Raw genomic sequence first — 9,481 nt, 5'->3', positions numbered from 1 at the left:
CGCATTAGGCAAGATGACATGATGTAGAGGGATAAGCTCAAGCAATATGATATAAACCCCATCTTTTTATCCTCGATGGCAACAATACAATACGTGCCTTGCTGCCCCTGCTGTCACTGGGAAAGGACACCAAGATTCCACCCAAAGCTAAGCACTTCTCCATTGCAAAAAAGATCAATCTAGTAGGCCAAACCAAACTGATAATTCGAAGAGACTTGCAAAGATAACCAATCATACATAAAAGATTTCAGAGAAGAGTCAAATATTGTTCATAGATAAACTTGATCATAAACCCACAATTCATCGGACATCGGCAAACACACCGGAAAAAGAGTTACATCGAATAGATCTCCAAGAAGATCGAGGAGAATTTTGTATTGAGATCCAAAGAGAGAGAAGAAGCCATCTAGCTAATAACTATGGACCCGAAGGTCTGTGGTAAACTACTCACACATCATCGGAGAGGCTATGGTGTTAATGTAGAAGCCCTTCGTGATCAATTCCCCCTTCGACGGAGCTCCAGAAAAGTCCCCAAGATGGGATCTCTTGGGTACAGAAGGTTGTGGCAGTGGAAATAGGGTTTCGTGGTGCTCCTGGATGTTTTCGGGGTATATGAATATATATAGGAGGAAGAAGTAGGTCGGTGGAGCTGCGAGGGGCCCACGAGGGTGGGGGCGTGACTCCCTGCCTCGTGGCCGCCTCGCTTCTTTCTTGACGCCTACTCCAAGTCCCTTGGATCACGTTTGTTCCAAAAATAACTCTCCTGAAGGTTTCATTCCGTTTGGATTCTGTTTGATATTCCTTTTCTGCAAAACACTAAAATAGGCAAAAAACAGCAATTTTAAATGGGCCTTGGGTTAGTAGGTTAGTCCCAAAAATAATATAAAAATTTATAATAAAGCCCATTAAACATCCAAAACAAATAATATAATAGCATGGAACAATAAAAAATTATAGATACGTTGGAGACGTATCAGCACCTAAATTAGTATCATTAATATAGGCCACTGCCAAACCTGGTTTGGACCCAAAACAAGTTAGTTAAATATTTTTATAATTTAATAAGCAATTAAATTGTTATTTTAGCCACTGTTTTTATTTAGATTTGGGCATTTAAACATTTTGAAAAAGGTAGTTTTCACCACCAAAATTAGTTAGGGATTATTTGCCACATGTTGAACATTTTAGTTTTCATGTTTGAGAAGTTTAGAATTTCACTTGTTATTTGAATTTGAACTTAGTTTGAAACAAGTTAGGTTTAGCAAATTTTTAAACCATGATGACCTGGCATCATTAACAAGGGTTTACTGTAGCTTGACTAACAAGGTGTCACAATTCTCCTCCACTACAAGAAATCTCGTCCCGAGATTTAAGAGGCGGAGTAATGGGGGAAGGTTCTGGTTACGAAATTCTAACAAGTCTTCTTGGTCTTGGTTGCTCTTTCCGAAGTAGCCGATCCTCTTCGCTGATGTCTTTATTTCTTTACCTCGGGTCATCATGATGAAGTAGGCACCATTTGTTCGGGAACTCCATCGTACTTATGAAAGGATAAGGGGGTATTATGGAAGAACAGACTGCTACAATGTTTGCTTATCTGGTAGATAACATCAGGAAAGGTGGCGGAAAGTAACTCCCGATTTGAAACTTAAGACATTATCGATAGTAAAGTAAGAAGGTTCAAAATAGAAGTTCCAAGCACATAGGCAATCGCTCGTCTCCTGAAACGAAGTGTGAAATGGATTCAGAGCAATGGGAATAAGTAATGCGTATGGTACCAGAATAGATCAGTAGGCATGTGACCCACGAATTACATATGAGTCAAGCGTGAGGAATAACTTTGGTAACATGGTGTACAGGAGAGTCGGGTTTCGATCATGTGGAACTGTGGGTTATGGGGCCACCATGTGGGTTAAAAAGTAGGAAGGGAGATGTCATCTTGCATGATCATGATAGTAAGGAATGTCAGAGAATAGACTGTCATTTATGTCGGCAGCAATATCGGTACCAAGGGCGAGGGACGAAGAGAACAATTTTCCTGCTTGTTGCACGAGGCAGATCAATAGGCAAAGTTCTCGTCCATCGGTGGTTACCGGAATGTCATCAACAAAAGTAACAGGGTCTTACTCACAGAGTGGTACAACGAGGTGCTTACCTAAGTAGGGAATTATCACTGCTCAGCTAAGTCAGATTACAAGAAAGGTTAACAAAACAATGGAAAGAAAAATGTGTGTAAACACATATTTCAGGGGTATCTCCTTCCTAAGGATAAGCAGAGAATGATATCCATGACAGGATATAATGTGGAAAAACCTTTTAGGAAAGGAGAGAGAAGTTTCATGGCATTACCCATACAACGGTGGTTGGATAATTGATAAAGAATATTTAGCATTATGGTTCAAATGTTCTTATGGAAGACCGTAGTACCACAAACATGCTTCGAGATAGCATTGACATGGTCATCAAGTAAGGGTCAGATTTTTGACACACAAATGATCCATCAGGAACAACTTATAGAATAAGTCTTACGATTTCCTCATGGAAGAATCGCTAACCTTGCTAAAAAGGAAACTGTAACAATAGGTCCTACGGCCAGGTGAGCTAGGCATGACATCATCTTATCAGGTCATATAAAGACCAATGCTACGACTCTTGGAAAATGTCGCAACCATAATATCCGACCGAGATTCAGATCTGATTGGTGTCAGGATACCTCACACTTGGGATACCTGAGAAGAAAATGTGCAACACAAATTGACGAGATGGCAATGTAAGATTCTCGGGAAATGAACTATGGAAGCGAGTTCTGACACAAGAGTTCATCATTTAAACCAAGGAGAAGATGAGGGGGTAGCTGATGCAGTCAGTGACAATCCTCGAGATTTCCAAAAAGGTGGATTTCCACAGTTATGTGAACAAGGAGATAAAACATTGGTTGAAAGGTGCACCCAAAATATGGTCTTAGGTAGCATAGTCAATGTTAGAAAGGTGATTCAATAACCAATAGTCTAAGAATGAACGGTCGGCCATTAACTTCAAAGCAATAGGGTTGCTAGAAGTTTGAATTCACACATCATAGTTTAATTGTCGATATTCTGGCTTGAAACAACACGGGGGCAAAGAAATGAAGGGATACGGCGAGAAGTATCACCGTATCAAGAATTCTCAGGAGGTGGTGAAATTCCCATGACATTCTTGGTATATAAGATGCTAATACTCCAAGGTAGGACATAATATAAGCTAGATAGCCAGGAACCCAAAGTACAGCCACAACACGAACAGGTTTGTGTTGGAAGAAGGCAAGGATGTATTCGATGACAACACAAATTACCGAGGGATGAGGATGGTAATCCCCATTCGGAATTCAATTGGTATCCTGGAGGAGCTCAGATTTTTTTTATGATCATGACACAATTGTCGAGAGATTTCATGAAGATGTAATCAATTGGCGATGACATCAAGTCCAAGGAATGATGAAGCGCAAGGTTATTGGAACCATGGGTACGACACAAACTCGAAATCAAGCTTGTTGTTCAAGGCGAAATGATATGACGAAAAAGCTCGACGTAAGCTTAGCTCATCTTCGAAAGTTGTGCTTCGGGATTAAGGACCAGGTAGCAAAGTTAAAATCGGCACGGTAATGATATAGCCAAGCAGGCTAGGAATGACGTGATCGAGTTCAAACTCATAAGTAATGAAGGTTACCAAGAGTTGTTTAACCACGGTGCAGACTCGATTCAGTTACGATGTCTTTGAGTGTTTAATAACTCGGAGCTCGTGAAAAAATTTGAATCAGTGAGAATGTAGTACTTGATGAAGAACTCATAATAAGTTATGCATTTCTGTGATAATATCGAGATACCAGGGGGTAATACTCGACAACAGATCAAAGTAGAGGTTGGAATGGGGTATTGCTCTGTGGAAGACAAGTGCTTAAACTTGCACGAGAAATGGTATTTAAAGGAGAACATGGTTGGAACCATGATTGCAAAGGATCAATTCACCAATACCAGAAGATATTATATCAAGGAAATAGTTATTATTACCAGAGGCTTCCATGATAGGATCTACATCGTGTCCATGGGCATGAACACAAAGTTCAAGGTCGACTCCCAGTTCTTCAGTGCATAACATTCCATTCACTGCTCTATTAAAAATGATTTGAGTGCGAAGACCTGCCTGGTGAATTACCAGAGGAGTATGGCCCGTGAAAACTTCCGGGTTCATACATATTAAGAAAGGCATAGGTTCAACCCATCGGGGTATCTTAGGAACATATACCACAATCTTTTAGAAGTAATTAATACAAGCTCGAAAGTAGAGCATGGTTTAGAAAGCAAAGGATACAATTTACCAAAGGCATTATGTATCCGAGGAAAGGCTCACAAGGTTATTGAATATGGAGGACGTTGTCGGATAAAATCCAACAAAGGATCTGTCAGACCATAATGGAGCTGATGTGAATATCGGCACACAAGCAAAGGAAGTAACAATGCAAGGCATTGGATTATAGAAACAACTGACTAATTCAGAGCTCAAATGCAAAGGAATTGTGATTTTCAAATAAAGGGCTCAGAAGAAAATGCTCTGATTAAGGATGGATAAGTTGAGTAGACTTAGGGATACAATTAACGGTAATTTGATTAGTCGAAAACCAGCTCCTGTTCAAAATGACATCTGAGCCGGAAGGATGAATTCTAGGATTCGACTGAGGAATGCGAGCATCCTCAACATATTGAATCAATGGACTTAAAATGATAAAGACAAGAGATGCCAATAAGATTATGAGACTTATGGGATTAACCATAATGCAAGCAAGCAAGAATTTCAAGAGCAATAGGCTGCCCAGGATTTTCGAAAGATCGAATGGTATTTTGAAGTCTTTTGCGAAACACATGGACAACTGGGAATGAGCAGATACTCGATAAGTGCGAGGAATTATCCGTAGGGGTATTCATGCGGCAAAGATCTGTAAGGAAGTGGCTCAAGAGATTCTTAAAAGTCGAAGGATAATTCGATGCATCTTGTAATAACAAGAGCAGCTGGGAATGAATGTAAGAATGGCAAGGGCATGTAGTTATCTATTGGGGTTGACGGTGGAAGGGAATTGCACACGCATGAGAACAAGTTCTCGGGATAACATCAGAGAGTATCTTCGAGGTCTACTTATGAATCAAGCCATCATCGGGAATGAAGGGGCTCTCCGGGAGGAAGTAGTTACGAGACCCTAGAGTCAGAGTTAGGAAATCATTTAACCCAGGTAGAAGACAGATCAGAGTCTCAGAGTATAGGTCTAGGAATAAAAGATCCTAATACCCCCAATGGCGACGTGGGCCCATAAGACACACAGTCATGTTAGTAAAAGTTTTGCAATGACTAGACTCGACTTCGGCCAAGGAGTTTGGAAGGGGATCCCTACAGGCAATAGGCTCTGATACCAACTTGTGACGCCCTTGATTTGACCGTACACTAATCATACACGCAAATGTGTATGATCAAGATCAAGGACTCACGGGAAGATATAACAACACAACTCTAGACACAAATTAAAATAATACAAGCTTTATATATATCAAGCCAGGGGCCTCGAAGGCTCAAATACAAATGCTCGAAGACACAAGAGTCAGCGGAAGCAATAATATATGAGTACAGACATAAGTTAAACAAGTTTGCCTTAAGAAGGCTAGCACAAAAGTAGCAACGATCGAAAAGGCAAGGCTCCTGCCTGGGACCTCCTAACTACTCCTCGGAGCTGAACTCCGTGTAGAATCACCCTCGGCTCCTGGAATCCATCAAATGATCGCAAAAATCGGGAAAGGAGAAAAAGAAGTAGCAAAGCAACCGTGAGTACTTGATACGTCTCCAACGTATCTATAATTTTTTATTGCTCCATGCTATATTATCTACTATTTTGGGCAATATTGGGCTTTATTATCCACTTTTATATTAGTTTTGGGACTAACCTATTAACCGGAGGCCCAGCCCAGATTTGCTGTTTTATGCCTATTTCAGTGTTTTGAAGAAAAGGAATATCAGACGGAGTCGAAACGGAACGAAATCAACTGGAGAAGTTATTTTTGGAAGGGGACACACCTGATGGACTTGGACCCCACGTGAGAAGATACGGGAGCTGCCCACGAGGGTGGGCCCCCCCCCAGGGCGCGCCCCCTGCCTCGTGGGGCCCCCGTGACCCACCTGACGTGCTTCTTCTGCCTATATAACTCCATATACCCTAAAACTTCCAGGACGGAGAATAGATCGGGAGTTCCGCCGCCAGAAGCCTCCGTAGCCACCAAAAACCAATCTAGACCCGTTCCGGCACCCTGCCGGAGGGGGCAATCCTTCCCCAGTGGCCATCTTCATCATCCTAGTTTTCTTTTCTGCTTTATTTATTTTCTTCTATTTATTTCTGAGTAGTTTTTTTTCTGCTTTATTTATTTTCTTCTATTTATTTCTGAGTAGTTTTTTCTGCATTATTTATTTTCTTCTATTTATTTTTGAGTAATTTTTTATATAGTTTTTTCTTTTCTGCTTTATTTATTTTCTTCTATTTATTTCTGAGTAGTTTTTTTCTGTATTTAGTTTCTTTGTGACCCTCTCTACTCTTTCGCACATGCTATGCGGGTGAAATGATGATACCATGCCAAGTTTCAACATTTTCAGAGTTCATTTTGTAGTGATTTTCAATTTCACGGTCATTTAGCTCTCTAAACAAATCGGTAAATGACTGAAAAACAGCAAATGATGTCAGAACGTGTTGGAAATTGATGACGTCGCTTTGAATGCTTCATACTGAATGCAAAAGAAGTCAGGATTTCAAATAAGTTTAAAAAACATTGAAGTGTCCGTGTAACAGATGAGTTGTCGTCCGAAACCCTGATACCCCGAAATAGATTGTCCAGTTTGTACACGAAGTGTGTCCAGTTTTTGCCGTGACCCTCTCTACTCTTTCGCACATACTATGCGGGTGAAATGATGATACCATGCCAAGTTTCAACATTTTCAGAGTTCATTTTGTAGTGATTTTCAATTTCACGGTCATTTAGCTCTCTAAATAAATCGGTAAATGACTGAAAAACAGCAAATGATGTCATAACGTGTTGGAAATTGATGACGTCGCTTGAATGCTGCATACTGAATGCAAAAGAAGTCGGGATTTCAAATAAGTTTAGAAAACATTGAAGTGTCCGTGTAACAGATGAGTTCTCGTCCGAAACCCTGATACTCCGAAAGAGATTGTCCAGTTTGTACACGAAGTGCGTCCAGTTTTTGCCATGACCCTCTCTACTCTTCCGCACATACTATGCGGGTGAAATGATGATACCATGCAAAGTTTCAACACTTTCATAGTTCATTTTGTAGTGATTTTCAATTTCACGGTCACTTAGCTTTCTAAACAAATCGGTAAATGACTGGAAAACAGAAAATGATGTCAGAACGTTTTGGAAATTGATGACGTCATTTTGAATGCTGCATACTGAACACAAAAGAAGTCGGGATTTCAAATAAGTTTAAAAGACATTGAAGTTCCTGTGTAACAGATGAGTTCTCGTCCGAAACCCTGATACTCCGAAAGAGATTGTCCAGTTTGTACTCGAAGTGCGTCCAGTTTTTTCCATGACCCTCTCTACTCTGTCGCACATGCTATGCGTGTGAAATGACGATACCATGCCAAGTTTCAACATTTTCAGAGTTCATTTTGTAGTGATTTTCAATTTCACGGTCATTTAGCTCTCTAAATAAATCGGTAAATGACTGAAAAACAGCAAATGATGTCAGAACGTGTTGGAAATTGATGACGTCGCTTTGAATGCTGCATACTGAACGCAAAAGAAGTCGGGATTTCAAATAAGTGTAAAAAACATTGAAGTGCCCATGTAACAGATGAGTTCTCGTCCGAAACCCTGATACTCCGAAAGAGATTGTCCAGTTTGTACACGAAGTGCGTCCAGTTTTTGCCGTGACCCTCTCTATTCTTTCGCACATGCTATGCAGGTGAAATGATGATACCATGCCAAGTTTCAACACTTTCATAGTTCATTTTGTAGTGATTTTCAATTTCACGGTCATTTAGCTCTCTAAACAAATAGGTAAATGACTGGAAAACAGCAAATGATGTCAGAATGTGTTGGAAATTGATAACGTCGCTTTGAATGCTGCATACTGAATGCAAAAGAAGTCGAGATTTCAAATAAGTTTAAAAAAAATTGAAGTGCCCGTGTAACAGATGAGTTCTTGTCCGGAACCCTAATACTCCGAAAGAGATTGTCCAGTTTGTACACGAAGTGCGTCCAGTTTTTGCCGTGACCCTCTCTACTCTTCCACACATGCTATGTGGGTGAAATGATGATACCATGCCAAGTTTCAACATTTTTAGAGTTCATTTTGTAGTGATTTTCAATTTCACGGTCACTTAGCTCTCTAAATAAATCGGTAAATGGCTGAAAAACAACAAATGATGTCAGAACGTGTTGGAAATTGATGATGCCGCTTTGAATACTGCATACTGAATGCAAAAGAAGTCGGGATTTCAAATAAGTTTAAAAAACATTGAAGTGGCCGTGTAACAGATGAGTTCTCGTCCGAAACCCTAATACTCCGAAAGAGATTGTCCAGTTTGTACACGAAGTGCGTCCAATTTTTGCCGTGATCCTCTCTACTCGTTCGCACATGCTATGCGGGAGAAATGATGATACCATGCCAAGTTTCAACACTTTCATAGTTCATTTTATAGTGATTTTCAATTTCACAGTCATTTAGCTCTCTAAACAAATTGGTAAATGACTGAAAATAGCAAATGATGTCAGAACGTGTTGGAAATTAATGGCGTCGCTTTGAATGTTGCATACTAAACACAAGAAGTCAGGATTTCAAATAAGTTATTAAAAATAAAAAGAGGTGCAATGCTGGTTAATTAGCTTCAAGCCTTTCGGAATAGTGTAGACCGCACTGCACATAGCTCTGTGCAATCTATGCTATTCTGAAAGGCTTGAAGCTAAGCAACGTGCAGGTGAGCATTGCGCCTCTCCTTCATCGTCTCTGCACTCACGGTTTATAAACTGCTCCTACTGCCTCTCTCTTGGCGAGATGGGACTAAAAATCAGCTTACTAAGAAACTCTAGTACCGGTTCATGCCATGAACCGATACTAAAGGTGTTCGTGGGGCCCCAGCCTAACTACAGCCCGACACATCCTCATTAGTACCGGTTCGTGGCATGAACCGGTACTAAAGGTTGCCCACGAACCGGTACTAATGATGTCCGCCCGCCTAGCCGTTGAAACCGGCACTAATGGACACATTAGTGCCGGCTCAAATTTAAACCGGCACTAATATGCTTGACCCTTTTTCTACTAGTGCCCTACACCCTCATGAATAGTATAAATTCCAAAATGCTTGGAAAAGAAAAATCTAAAACTTTGAGCCATAAAACATGATCAAACATTTGATGTTCTTGCAAAGTTTCAAACACAAATAACATTCGAA

The sequence above is a fragment of the Triticum urartu genome, chromosome 2, assembly GCF_003073215.2.
Source record: "Triticum urartu cultivar G1812 chromosome 2, Tu2.1, whole genome shotgun sequence".
Lineage (NCBI taxonomy): Eukaryota > Viridiplantae > Streptophyta > Magnoliopsida > Poales > Poaceae > Triticum > Triticum urartu.
Note: the sequence above shows the minus strand (reverse complement) of the source record.